The sequence below is a fragment of the Strigops habroptila genome, chromosome 1, assembly GCF_004027225.2.
Source record: "Strigops habroptila isolate Jane chromosome 1, bStrHab1.2.pri, whole genome shotgun sequence".
NCBI classification, from domain to species: Eukaryota; Metazoa; Chordata; class Aves; order Psittaciformes; family Psittacidae; genus Strigops; species Strigops habroptila.
In genome coordinates, this window is record NC_044277.2 from 93,388,920 (window position 1) to 93,403,426 (window position 14,507).

A 14,507-nucleotide genomic window follows, 5' to 3' on the forward strand; every position below is an offset into this window, starting at 1 on the left:
TCTGCTCAGGTCCAATGAATGTTCTCTCAAGAGAACAATAGAGAAACTAATTTGAATCACAGAATTTATGTTTCACTGTTGTTTTTCACTGACATTGTTTATACTGCCAACTTTTTCAGCCTATTTATCTGCTTTCTCTGTAAACTGTGACCCTCTGATGAAGTAGTAAATTCAGCTTGGAATTAATTTCTAGTATAAACTAGTTTCTGGTATACCTGCTTATGGAGGGTCGCAGGACAGTGGTAAAAGATATTTGAAAATCAGTCTTTGAGTGATAGCTTTTTCATTACATTAAAAGCTTATTCATTTGCTAATCTGACTGCTTCTAAACTACTGCTAGCACATTATATGCACTTTCTAACTCATGAAGGAAGAAAATGGAGACAAGTGGACTGAGTTGTCTGTGCCTGGCAATTACAGTGCATATTGGTGACAGGAGAATGGACGAAAGTTCAAATCCATTTCTAATGAATTCCCTTAATATGAAAAACTGCATACAGAGCTTCACTTTACACACACAGTTCAGAGCCAGGAAAAGCCTGGCTGAGGCATTCAGATGTAATGTACTATTTTCTTCCAGCATGTCTGCATTGTCTGCTGTGCTACAGTGTACCTCTGCAACCCATCCCAGGAAACATGCCTGTCCTCCATGGATGCTTCTAGAACAGACTATCATCCTGCTCCTTACTCCCTATTGTGCCTGCAAGTGTATGGAATGGTATTTGGAGAAGAGTGCTAGGAAATCAGCATTCCTGCTCTGGGGTACTTATAACAAACCCAGCAGCTTTGCTCCTTTCCCAGGAATCCAAAATACTTATGGAAATCCTGAGCTATTGCAGATTTTCTTCCAGGAAAATGATGTTGTCACCAGAATCTTTCTCATGGCAAGAAGGGCTGCTGGTTTGGTTTGCTGGTGGGGTTTTTTTTTTTTGTTGTTGTTATTGGTTTGGGATTTCAGTGTTTTGGGGGTAAGTAAGAAACTACAGATGGTTGAGGTGGAAACTGGACCATCTACCAGAGGTTATTCCAGGAGTGGAGACACTTCCAAAGTCCATTGGGACCTCCACAAAAATCCCTATGGCCATTTCAGTATCCTGCTTGTTACCAAACCCGCTCATTGATTAAACTAGTTACCCAGCTCAACCATTGCTCCATTTCTGCCTTAGCAAATATTTCTGTAAAAGCAAAACAGATGTATAGTGCCTGTCAGTCACTTAAAAAAAAAATAGTAATAATCCACAAACACCAAGATATGTGAAAGTGTTTGCTGAGGACCAAAGCTTTGGTGTGAGAAAAGAGTTCAAGAAAACTAGGATACACATGTTCTTGCTTTGTCATGTGTTCTCTGATGCAAATTTGAAATTACAGTATTGAAGGTGACTGTGGAGTTTGTGGAAGTGCCTGCTGAAGATATCTGATGTGATGTATATGACCTTGGATTATCAAAATCTTATCCTCATGCATTGCGTTGACTCCATTTGCGTTATTGAGAGTATGTGAATTATACGAACTGAAGAATAAGAACCAGTTCACACAAATGGTTCTCTCTTAGTTACACGTCAAGTCATGTATCTTCTCCATTTTCTTACATAACCTTAAATGAGACAAAAAACTTTAATTTCTTATGAGTGTATTTGAACTTTTCAATGGAATGGGGTTTTAAATCTCAAGATATCTGAAAAATTATGAGACGAAGAATGGGGTTTTTAAGGTTAATTTTATTTAAATAGAATTCAGATGCTTACTTGAGACCTTAAGAATTTTTGTACAAAATTATGCAAAACAATGTGGTTTAATTACTTAAGATCATGATAATCTGCTTTCACTTTATTTCCTGTTCTGTGAACCACTCACTGCAGGTGGTGGAAAACATTTTTCCTTTTTATTGCAGATGACCTGTAGTTCCAGGTTCTTCCTCAAGAAAAATTCAAAGAAGTTATTAATCAAATTGGCAGATTTTAAGGTAAACTGCAAAGGACAAAGAAAATTGCTCCACCAACGCCAGAAATTGACCCCACAGGAATTATCTGAATGGCTGTAATATATCTCCCATAGAAGACTGGCAGTGTTGGTTATTTGTCATTTTTATGTGACATATGTTAGCTCACCTTTGTTTATCCATCCATCCTGAACACTGTAGAGGAGAATTATGCATAATAGTATATATATAGGATATTCTGGAAATACAATTTTCTCTCAGAAATGAGCCTCCAAAACTTGCATAAAAAGCTATCATCTGTGGCTTGTATTTCAAATAAACAGATCCTTTGAAATTACTCTAACACTGCAGAGTGTTTATAAACTGACTAATGCTTACAACTAGCTCATTTGTTAGCATGCCATCTTCTTGTTTCCATGCTTTCTGGGCATTTGGGACCCATTTTTGAACCAGGGCACTTCCTGCTCATTGTCCCAATAACCCTGGAATATTTCAGGGTTGTCATCCAGAGTGCAAAGGCAGTCATGTCTTGACGCTGTGGCTTGGCTCAGTGCTGGCTGACCGTGGTCAATGAACTGTTTTGGTGTGCTAAGCCAGCAGGCATCTGATCCAGTATGGAGAGACCTGGTGGCTTTCTGTTAGGTGACCATGCAGAAATGTCTCAACAGCAAGTGTCAAAGATGATGCAAAGGTGGAGATGAGACAACTCTACCAGAAGGGAGGAGGGATCTGGCTTATCACCTACCAGTTAAGTCACCTGAAGGGGGGCATGGAACTGCAACCTAGTAGGGGTAGCTACCGTGTGGTTTTCAACACCCTGCTTAGATATGTACTGCTGATGAGATTAACTTCATGCTGTCTGTTAAGAAACCTGTTTATCAGCATAGGGTATCATCTTTGAAAGATGTAATGCTTAAATGAAAATATAAGATGTTTATGCATTACGACAGAGAAAGTTTTATCTTGCATTACAGGCAAATATTACTGCAACATAGAACTACATTTTAGAAAATCAGAAGAGAAGATAGTGACAAACTTATTTTAACTGACATGTCAAGTGTATGCAGTTTTATACTTTTGATTACACAGATTTTGTTAAAGTGGACCAACGTCAGCTAAGTTTTTTTACCAGTATGACAAGTCCTTTTCTTCTCTTTAGGTCTTGCACACGGAGATCTGCAGCACTGAACATACAACCTTTATTTCCAGGCACTTCTAAATAAGGACAACCAAGAAAGTTAAGGCAAATCAAATTAGGGATGTGATCCAACTTCCATAAATTAAAGTGCATTAAAGGCTTCTGTGTGGTTTAGTTTCTTCAGGTGTAGTGCAGCTGTAGACTTGCTTGAGGTCTGATCTCAATTCTTGTTATTGATTACTCTTAAATTTAATGAACTTTAGAAAAACCGAAGAGTGAGATTAAAATGGTTGAAATGTGTGTCTATTCTAATTAAACACTTAAGGGAAGAAGAGAATGTCTTACCAAATGACTTGCCTAGGTATAGCTTGGAAGTATACAACATTACTGAAGTAAGGTCTCCTGTTGCAGTTGATGAAAATCCTAACAATAACAGCACTAGGCTAAAAAGTATCTTGGGAGCTATATTCAAGGTGAAAACTATGGACAAATCAGAGATGATGATTCTGAAGTGTTTCCAAGGTAAGTAAACATATTTTTAAATATTTTATTACTGTTTTGCTAATATTTATTAATAATTTATCCTTGGGGGGAAAAAAAAAGTAAAAAGGCTTAGGGAGGATCTTATCCATGTGTATAAATACATAATAGGAAGGAGCAAAGAAGGCAGAGCCAGGCTCTTCTCAGTGATATCCAAGGAAGGGATAAAAGGCAATAGGCATAAACCAAGGAAGTTCCATTTAAAAGAAGAAGAAACATTTTGTTCCCATGAGGTTGGTCAAACACTGGAACAGGTTGCCCAGAGAGGTTGTGGAGTCTGTGCCTTTGGAGATATTTAAGAACACAGCTGGTCATGCCCTGAGTAAACTGCTGCCTTGCAGACCCTGCTTTGAGCAGAGGGTTGGACCTGATGGTCTCCAGAGATCCCTTCTTACCTTAGCCTGCTGTGATTCTGTGTAAAGATATTGCTAGATATAAGCAAAATTTCAGTCTCTGAGGTTTCCTCTGATATCATCTTATTTACCAATGGTGTTTTAACTATCCTTTCTGTAATACAGTGAAAAGGGGCGATTCAAATGTAAGTGGTCCTTTTGAATAGCAATGGGAAATTAAAATGTTATGCCAGCAATTCCTTTGTAGAATTCAGGTTCATTTGTCAATGATCTGGACATTGATTTTATCTTTGGTCTGCAAGAAACATTTTCTCCAGATCTTCACCAATTTTTCATTTTGGATGATTTCTGACATATTGCTTTTGACAATACTTACTCTCATCTTCTTTTTTTTTTTTCCTTGCCAGTTCCAGTATACTGTAATGTGTTAAAAATGGAATATAACCATAAATGACTTCAGTATTTTCAGTAGTCTTAGCATTTTGCCCAAACTAGCTTGTTTGACATCTCTGTTCAAATGTTCTGAATTTGCTGTGTTGCTAAATAATCCAGATGTTCAAACACCAGTTTAAGAAGAGCTGTATCTACTTAATGGAAGCATGCAAGGATCCAGAACACTGGAAAGCAGCAGAACTTCTCCTAATTTTGTCTACTGTCTATATTTATCGCTGCTGATTTGACTCCGTGCCTTCCCTTCCACCCCAGCTGCCACTAGGCAGATGGCATTCCCAGCAAAATAAACAGTTCAGATTCAGTACGTTATTTGTTGTCTGGAAATGTTAGCAGATGACAGGGAGAGGGGAGGAAGAGGAGGACTAGCTTTGCATTTTTTAGGTCAAGTTTTGCCCTGGATTCTACTCAGTCACTGCAGAGAGGTCCTGGGGATGATCAGGTGAAAGGGAGCAAGAAAGAGTTTGATACTGTGCGTATAGTGACCTTTGATACTTTCTGAGGCTTGCCGGATTTAAATTTCCATACTATGCAGCTATTTATTTCCAACTCTATAATAGCTTTCATTTATTAAAGGGCTGAAAAATATTGTTTGCCCTAGAAACCAAGTGAAAACAATGAGGAACGAGAAGGCATCCCTTCAAAGTAGTTACTATTAAACCCAGACACAAAGGGGAACGTTCGCAGTATCTATGAACAGATGTCTAATGACAAGCAAACAAAACAATTATTCTTAAGTAATGGTTTATTTCTGGTTTATTTTTAAAATGCCTTTTATTCAGCCTTTTCACATTAGTCATATCTATATGCTTTTAGTGTCGGGTGCTGGCCCGAGTGATACTGAGAAAAATACGATGGTCTAGGGTTTCGTACAATAAAAGAGGGACGGAGAGACATGGTAACATTTTAGACTAAAGCAGAATATAGCCACAGGTGCCCAGCGTTGCCTTCAGGAATTCAACTTTCAGATTAACTGTGCTAACCTTTCATCCTGGGGACTGAAATCTCCAAAACTATTGTGCGTCTCAGAGTGAGAAGTTTCAGATGAAATTGTTTTGTTGGAAAAAGCTAAGGGAAAAGGGTGCTGCTTTTGGCATCTTAAAAAATATTTTTGTAACTGTTTTTCTGAGGAGCTGTGGTAACTCTGTGTGTTGCAACAAGGACTTGATATTCAGCACATCTGACTGGAGCAGTGGTTTTGGCTGCCTTGTGAAAATTAATTCAAAATACTACTCAGAGCACAGGCTTGTGAAAAACATCAGTTTATAACAGAAGCGTTCTTGCTGTCCAGCTGTGATGGGGTCACTGAGACATCCGGTCTGAGAGCAGAGGCAGATGTCCTTTTCAGTGACTCAGGCTAGAGGACTTTAAGCAGGTATTGGCCCATCTGCTTGGTACCACTCCCACATCTCCGATGTCATGGCTGATTATCCAAACACTCCAGCCCTGTTTCAGTGCAAATTCAGGGAAGCAGTGCCATTCACTAACAATGCCACTTTAACAGCCCCCAGCTGCTTATTCCCAGCCTATGCCCTCCTTCAGTTGTAAAATTGTTTATGAGGGCTTGCAACAATCTGGATCCAAACCCTGCCCCTCCACACCTGCAAAAGAGCTCTGATTATTTTTAATCTGAGCCAACTCTCAGAACCAGTTCAATGCAGAGGTGACTGTGGCTAGATTTGCCAGAGGACAACCAACTGTCTGTGCCCTGCAAGCAGGGAGATGGTCTTTTCCAGGCACTGAATTTTCCTCTTGCATTTTATGTGCGGGTGTCATAAGGAGACCCAACTGTGTTTGTACACATTCTGAAGTCAGGAGAGCTATGGGAGCAGCTGAGGACTGGCATCCCCCTCTGCAGAAGGCAGCCAGCTGAGGCTGGGAATCCCCTGAACTGCCACTGTAGTGTTTGATAAAGCTACTCTGGCAGAACACTTCATGCTCTATCCTTGCTTTCCTACCACCTTAAAAGGTAACTAAGTCTTAATAAGGCTTATGTATGAAGCCAAAGTCTCTGCTGGTTCCATGAGCACTTCATTACGCCCAAGAAATGTAGTAACATTTCTATTTTGTACCACAAGCACAATTCTTGACTGAGCAGGAGGGAAATTTTCTCAAACTCTTTGGGCAAAATGCCCTGAATTAGAACCAGAAAACACAGGACTATGTAATCCACCAGCATTCTAATGATAGTCCATATATCTCCTTTTGTCACCTGCACAAGTCACTTAGAAAGACACACCAGTGTTTCTAACTAGAAATTAGTTGAACTTGAAAAAGATGGGTTTTTTGAAAGCCCTGTAAAGGTATTTCACAGTTTATGTGCACTGTATAGAGTTTCTATGATGTGGGAATAAGTCTGGAACATCAGTGCTGGTGTTGCTTTCCACATGTAGTCCATAGATCCTGGAGGTCTGTGAGCTTTTTATATGAGGTCTGTGAAAATTTACCTATGAAGAGTCAGGGACCTTTAATTTGCTACATAAAGGTCTACATTTACATTAGGAAGAAAAAGAAAACTAGGAATTTGCAGTCTGATGCAGCCTGAAAGTCACTGATTTGGTGTCAGTATTTGTCAGTATTCATCTGTGCTACAAATGACTGCGTGCTAATTTCCCATGCAGGCAAGCATGTGTGTTTGTCCATGATGGTTTTATTCTCTCCTGGGTTCTCAAGATGGTTTCTTTGTGACCTAAATTCTTAGGATGCCAACAAAATAAAATTCTAGGTGAATTTAGGTAGTTCATGACAAAGCTTGTAAGGAGTCGTGGAGCTATCTGTGGATTAGGTGAATGTAAGGGGTTTAAATAGATATATAAAGAGAAAAAAAAAATGAATTATGATTTTAAAAAAAACAAGCTATGTTTCTCTCTCCTGTCTAATTAAATTTTAAGCCCTCCCTTTTTAACCAGCATATGGGCCACAGATGTCCTAGTCATCTGGGGATCAGTTAGATACATGTCTGCGTGTTATTCAAGTTCCAGCTGATTAAGCTATTGCATATACCAGTTTCCTGTGATATTTGTACGGATTACCATGGGCAGCAAAGCTAGCTTGGAGATTTTTGGCAAAATTAGTTTAGTCCAAAAATGCCTTTATTTTTCTAAGCCAAAACTTTGTAGGAAACAAGTCAAATCAGATTTCAAGGCCCTGAAAAATTAAACTTGATAAAGCAGGATTTTGACACTTTTTGTAAAATGGATTTTAGTTACAAAACATAAACTAATTCTACTACAGTTGAAATGTTTTAAAAATCACCTAAACAAAATATTTCTAATTACGGTTTTGACATTATTATTATTTTTAGTTCATAAAATTTGTCAAGGTTTTGAATTTTTTTTTTTTTTTTTTTTTTTTGCCACGGTCCAAGAAAGAGAGCTTTCCACAAGGTGGGAAAGAGTCCAAATCCAGTCCTAGTTCAGTTCACTATATTGTAGAGATCTGAAAGAAGAACTCAGCAGAAGAGAATGAAGGAGAGCCACATAAGTGTCCTCCAAAAAAGAACAAATGAGGTATTGTTGTTCTACTTTCCCTTCACATCTGCTGCCTTTAATCATTCATTAGCAGCTATAGTTCTGGTACGATTCTTATCAGGTATCTATTCCAACAAGTAAAGCATAATGGTAATGAATAATCGGGATCTATTATTTTAGCAACTGTTCCTGATTCCGTTTAATAACTAAATGAACACAAAATGTTTTCTCCTTCTTCTAGCAGGGCTATTGAATTTAGATGTACTATAGATAAATGCTTAAAGAAGTCATTCCTCAAAACTTACAACAGGAAACATTTGCATGTTTATGTATCTTCTTCATACAATGATGAAATACCTTTTGCATTTTTTTTCAAGGTTACACAGGAAGCAACCTAGTATGTTAATTATGGTTCATTAAGTAATCGCATTACAATGGAAAAAAATTCTCTAGCATATAGCTACAGCATACAGATTAATAAGTACTGGTTAACTTCAAGTTATGATGCCTGCTTAATGACTACAATTCTGCTTCAATGGTTGGCAATGCAACAAATATTTGTATTTTATTTCAAAGCAAAACTTTTCCTATAAATTATAAAGTTTAAATTATGTTATGCAGTTATTTCACCTAGAAATTAGAGTGAAGGGGTTTCACATTTTGCGAAGAAATGTAGAGGGAGCAGGTATGGTTGGGGATATTTTCTTGAGTGTATGGGAAAAATGGAAAAAATGTTTCAGTTATTCTTGGGAAAGAGCACTGTGAGAATTTTTGCTAGCGGAAGTTGAAAGAAACAAAAACATGGGGGTTGAGATTAATGAGATTACTGAATTTGGCCAAGGAATTCATTCAGAAGTTGCAAATTCTTGGATAAATTGAAAATGACAATTAGAGGATGAATTTCTTAGGAGACTTTAAAATTGTGAGAGGTCTGAGGTCTGGCTACTTTAAACAAACAACGAATCTCATGAGAGCTTCCTGTCACTGGAGTAGTTTGTCAGGTGGAGGAACCTCTGAAGATATTAGAGAGGGAAAGCCTCTGGACAGTAGCTTAGCCTTATCTTTGCTGTTGGCTGAGAAAAATTTATGATAATGGTCAATTTAGAAAACATCAGGGTTTGACTGTGAATAAATCCTCCACTACTTCACTAAGGAGTGGATTGACAACCAGGCTTTATAATGTCCATTCATAGGTACTAGTAGTGGGAGAAACTCCTCCTTTCCCAGCTTAGGTTCAAGGAGGTTTTGGGTTACTTCAGCCCCAAGTGGTAGCTGAATAGTGTACTGCTATACATGAAAACAAAAGCTGCAGATCCCACAGCTGCACTGTCCTGCTTTATTGCTTTATTGTATAGGTCTTAGGAGGCCCCCTTTGAAAAAAGGGCTGCAGGAAAGAGAAACCATAGGCTCTGTACAATTGCTTCTCTCTTCTCCTTCCCTTCTGCTGATAGAAGTTGGTGTATGAGAATCTCAGTAAATGGTTGGTTAATAAGTGCAATAAGCTCATTGAAAACTGTGATTTTGTAAAGACTAAATTTATGACTTTGCTGTGTACATGGTACACACTGGGCATGGACACTCAGCTGCTGTGACTTGTCATAGCTCTGTGGAAGTCGGTCAACCCTGAGCAATTCATACTGTGTGAGGATTTCACAGAATGAATATGAAAGACCATTTTATATTCAATCATTTCATGACAGAGGACTGACATGACCAAGACCATTTTCATATGGGTTATGTAGCTATGGGATTACTTCAGTCAGTTAAAAAAAAAAAAAAAAAAAAGACAGATAATGTTAAGTTTCCATGATTTTCGTACTTCTGAATATTAATAATTCATTTTCTACCTATGCATACATATTCGTCCACTTGCAGAGCTCTTGGGGGTTTTTTAACTGTGTTGATGTAGATCTGATCTGAGAATTAAACTTCTTTAACTTTTTTCACTACAAGGACAATTCCAATTTTCTTGTCATTTCACCTGCTGAGAGGAAGAGAGTTTTTTTTCCTTTACGGGGATGAAAAATTATTTTCTGACATCTCATGTGTCGTGCCACTTTTTCCTTTAAGAGTTAAAGACCATATGCAAGTTTAATTCTGCTTTATCTTTTCTTTACATTGCTTGCTGACCCTGCTTACTTACTGCTTCTTAGTATTTTCGGTCTTAATTTTGTTTGTAGTCCTTTATCTGACTCTTGCTGTTCAGGTTGTATCACATGAATCCACAGAAAGCTCTCCACAAACTGCAGGAGCTGCTTAAAAGTAGGATGTAAGAAGGGCTGTCCTAGCCCAGACTAAAAAAGATCTATCTAGTCCAGTATCCTGGCTCCAAAAGTGATGAAAAGTGGTGAAAGGTGGAGTATGATTACTAAAGATTATTATAAAATTACAAGCATGTAGTGATGGCTACCTGCCTTCTATTCCCAGCTTCTAGTGATGTTACTTCCAAAGTCAAGAGGTAGAGTCTATTTAATAGTTCCTAATTGATGAGTTTGCCCAAGAGATTTTTAACTCTGGTCAAATTCTGTAAACCACAACATTGTGTAGCAAGGAAATTCGAAGTTATTAACATGCTATATGAAGAAATACTTCTGGTTTATTTGTTTTGAATCAGCTAATTATTTCATGCATCCTTGTTCACTGCCTTTTGTGATACATAAACTTCTATTCCCTGTTTGACCTGTCTTTGCTACCCATGGTTTAAGAGAGCGCTCTTCGTTATCTTCCCTTTTCTATTCACACTAATCCTAGTTTTGGTTTCTTGGAAATTGTTACTGCTTAGTTTCTCTATTTCTTAGAAACCTGTTGATACATAATTTTCAGTGGTCTCTCCAATTTATTCTATATAAAGAAGGCTTCCAACAAGGGAACCTCCTAGAGTTTATAGCAAATAGGGATGCAGTTCACTGCCATGGCTTTCTCTCTCCTGTGTACTCTTTCTATATCTTAGCAATCTACTGCTCCTGCTAACTCTTTTGCAGGTGTCCTGCTTATACAGAAAAGGCTTAACTACAAGTTGTTGACGGCCATTAATGTCTCTTTGGGCATATGATGTGTTTATGTTTTATGTCCTATTTTCACCTTCAGCTTCTTGAGGGATGTAATCTTCTTAAATAAACTTCCTCTGTTTAACCATGGCAGCTTTTTCTGAACTTTTTACTCTGAGACCTTACTCTGCTGGGAAGTATCATCTTCTTGGGGTTGTCACTTATGATACTTCTTTTACAGGCTTCCACTTTTTCTTAAACTTGATCACTACCATAGTGGATTTCTTGTTGGTTTTATTGGGATTTTTCAGTTCGTTTTGGTTTCAGGGGGGGTTTTTTATTATTATTTATTTATTTATTTATTTGCTCATGTATGCATAAGTCTAATTTCCTTGCTGTTACTGTTAACGTAGCTGTTTGATACAGAAGGGGTCAAATGACAGGTGAGATGGCTTTCCTGGCCTGCTTCAAATTCTATGGCTGTGAATGGGGTTTTTTTGCCCCATTATTTTACCTTTCATTTAAGATGGTGAGATTGTCTATGTTTTTCATGTTGTTCTGAACAAAATTTAAAACTGGAAGATGTTACCTTTTCTCTTCATGCACGACCTTTGTTGGTATAACTGATATAATTTAAACTATTTATCTTTTCCAAGACAAGGGGGAAATATTCAAGTTCTTCCACACAGCTAGCAGCTGGGGAGTGTCAGTTACTTAACTCACAGGGCAGAGACTAGTGCATCACCTATTGATGCCCCAGCAACTGCCGTGTTGCATGCTGTGTGGGACAACATTGCATGGGGTGCTCAGCTGCCCACTGCAGTATTTTGGAGCAGGACCAAAGGAATCCTGGCCTTCCAGAGAGGCCGGGGTTTACAGTTTCTCTCTGACCAAGCTCCCTGGGACAAGTACCACCTAGAACTCTTTTGTGAAACTGCAATACACATTAATAATTACCTAGAGACATATGGGAACTGGGCAGGCTGTTGCATGAGGCATGCTAACTTAAAAAAAAAGCCAAATTCAGGGAAGTAACTTGTGAGAGTGCTACCAAAAAGTATTTGTCATTCTAAAATATATTTTCCTAGTGCTTTTGCACTTGATTAATGGATTTACCTTACCTGAAATGTACTCTGAAAGGCTGTGGCAGTTCAGCAGGCAAGAAAACTTCAGCCAACAGATACATACTTGTAGCTATATCTGCAGTGATGATAGCTAACCTAAAGGAAAGGAAAAGGCAGTGACTTTTATATGCTTCTGGAGGAAATTAAAACTTGAAAAAAACTTTTTTTCTAAATTTACATGTTGGAGATGCCAGGGGAAATGTATTTAAAAGCAAACATGCATCCCTGGTATAATTATGGTATCATTTGTGTGGTTGTTGAGCGGGGCTAACAAAATGCACCACCTATTTTGTTATCAGCTCTTACATCAAGCTGTTACAACAGCAGTAAGTAGGCAAAATGTAGGAACTATCCCCATTTTCCTTGGAATGTGCCCTACATTATCAAGTATGACAAAAGTGTTATAAAGGAGCCATTATGGTGTTCACTGAATTGCCTAAGGACAGCTTTAATAGACGGAAGGGCTCAGTTCTGTTTTGGGGCAGTGCAAGGTCATACTGTCCCCTTTATGAAACATACTGGGAAGGTCACAAGCACCATCAACCTCAGAGAATTTAAGACAGTAGTGTAATTACAGTAATATACAAATGAGTGAAATTCTTGTTTCAAAAGACTTGTCTTCTCCCATGCTCCATTTTAGTGAAGAGGCTTTACACCTAGGCAAGCAAACTCTTGAAACCTAGTTTTATCCTGATCAATGTGCCTGTCTTGCCCCTTGAGGACTTTAAGAATCCATGAAACCTTCAAGGTATCAAAAAAAAAAATGTTGCAGGATCAAGATTTGTTTGTTTGTTTGTTTGTTTTTCCTTAGAAATCTTTAGTGCTGAGCTGTTCCAGGACATAGGCAAAATAATCCCCTGCCAAGATGTGGGAATCCAATATGCCTGGAACCACTGAGGCTTCAGGTTACCTGGAAATTGAGAAAGACGATCTTAAATGTTCTTAAACATGATGAGAACAACCCTTCTGTTTCAACAGAAACTAAAGCTTGCTGTCAAAGATCAAGCTGGAGAGAGAACATTCGCTGTACATGTTTTGAATTGGATAGTCTCAGTGCGGGAAGTATATTTGTCTCAGCCTAGAGCTTTAGGTAACTGCTTTTTGTCTCCGAGAAATCCCACTGTTCCTGTCTGGCCATCCTCCTTGTTTGTTAAGGACTGGACCTAAGTTACCAAAGTTGCTGATGCTTGTGCAGTCTACCTTGTGCGGTGAGCCCCAAAGGCATATGAGTGAGAGCACAGTCTTTTGAGGTATTTTGCATATTTAGCTCTCAGTGACATCAGACTAAAAAGCACCTATACATCCGCTTTAATGTCGTCTTTAGGACTTTCAAAGCAGTTCTTCAATGGCACAGACCAGAGCAGCTGCAATAGTTTGTAGTCAGTAAGAGACTAAAGTTGTATTTAGTAGTCTAAAATAGCTTTATTGCAACATTGCAGTGATATCATCCAAACTGAGGTCTTTATAAAGTGCAGTCTTGTTTGCCAGACTGATGTTAACATGCATGATTTAAATGATGACACAAGCAAAACTTCTGCTCTAAAAAGGAGAAATTAAAGATACCAAAATATTATCTTTCCTCTTGCCAATGAGAACATCTGGCATGATGGGTTTACTGAACAAAAACTTTGTCCAGCAGACACAGGTTATCATTTTCAGGGCTTTCTCTCTGAAATGCTGGATTAACAAAACTTGCTAATTTTTTTATTTCAAAATTGGAGGGTTTGTGTCTTTCATCTGGTCAAATTTAGCGTAAAAGTGAAAATAATATCAAAGTTACAGGCACCACAGGGAGACTGTTAATGTGGTAACAAAGGGCATTCGGCCAGTTAAAATAATAAAAGACTATACAGCTTTCCCAGTGATGGCTGGAGCCCAATAAGTACTTTCCAAGTAGAGCCACAATATGCCTTTCCAGATTATGTGGTTTGGCACAATTCAGAATGAGTAAACTTACTTTCCTACAAGGGAAAAATATAATTAACAGAAAAAACAAGGTCGTGCAGTATTACACTTTCAGTAAGCAATAATACACCATGGGCTGTACGTTCAACAGTCAATATCCATACACCTTGGGCAGGCTAAGGCAGAGACAAAACAATGGCTCAATGTACAAAAAGATACATATATTATCTTGATAAACCTATGTGCAAGACTAAAATGCAAATGGATGTTTTATTTCCTTACTAGAAAATTTTAAGGGAATATATATTCAACAATCGTGTATAGTACTCACACATTACTTTAAAAATACCCTTTCTGTTAACACTTTATACTTTTAAGTAATAAGTGGATTTGGTATTTTTCTTTTTATTTGAGCACGTGGGGTTTTGTGCTGCCACTAAAGGCAGAATGGTTTGGAAGAGTCTTTTTTTTTTTTTTTTCTTAACTGATTAAATTTGTTAAAAGGACTTTCAACCTGGATACTCACACTGAAAGCCTCTAAGAGTCTATTCTTATTTATAGTAATCTACTTTGCAGGAATCTGGAAGTGACACAAAGCCTG

At 38.0% G+C, this 14,507-nt stretch overlaps 1 long non-coding RNA gene across 2 annotated transcripts in view; it reads right to left on the reverse strand.

Moving 5' to 3' along the window:
* Window positions 1–1,703: 1,703 nt before the first annotated feature.
* The window catches only part of LOC115609607, a 31,449-nt gene continuing 18,645 nt past the window's right edge, over window positions 1,704–14,507 (reverse strand). The window contains exons 2-3 of one of the 2 annotated variants that reach the window (XR_003991920.1): window positions 11,999–12,097; window positions 1,704–3,154 (exon numbers count right to left, since the gene is read on the reverse strand). This is a non-coding gene — a long non-coding RNA (uncharacterized LOC115609607). Of the gene's footprint in view, window positions 3,155–5,147; window positions 12,098–14,507 lie in introns of those variants that run through there. The other variant, XR_003991919.1, reaches the window with a different exon arrangement.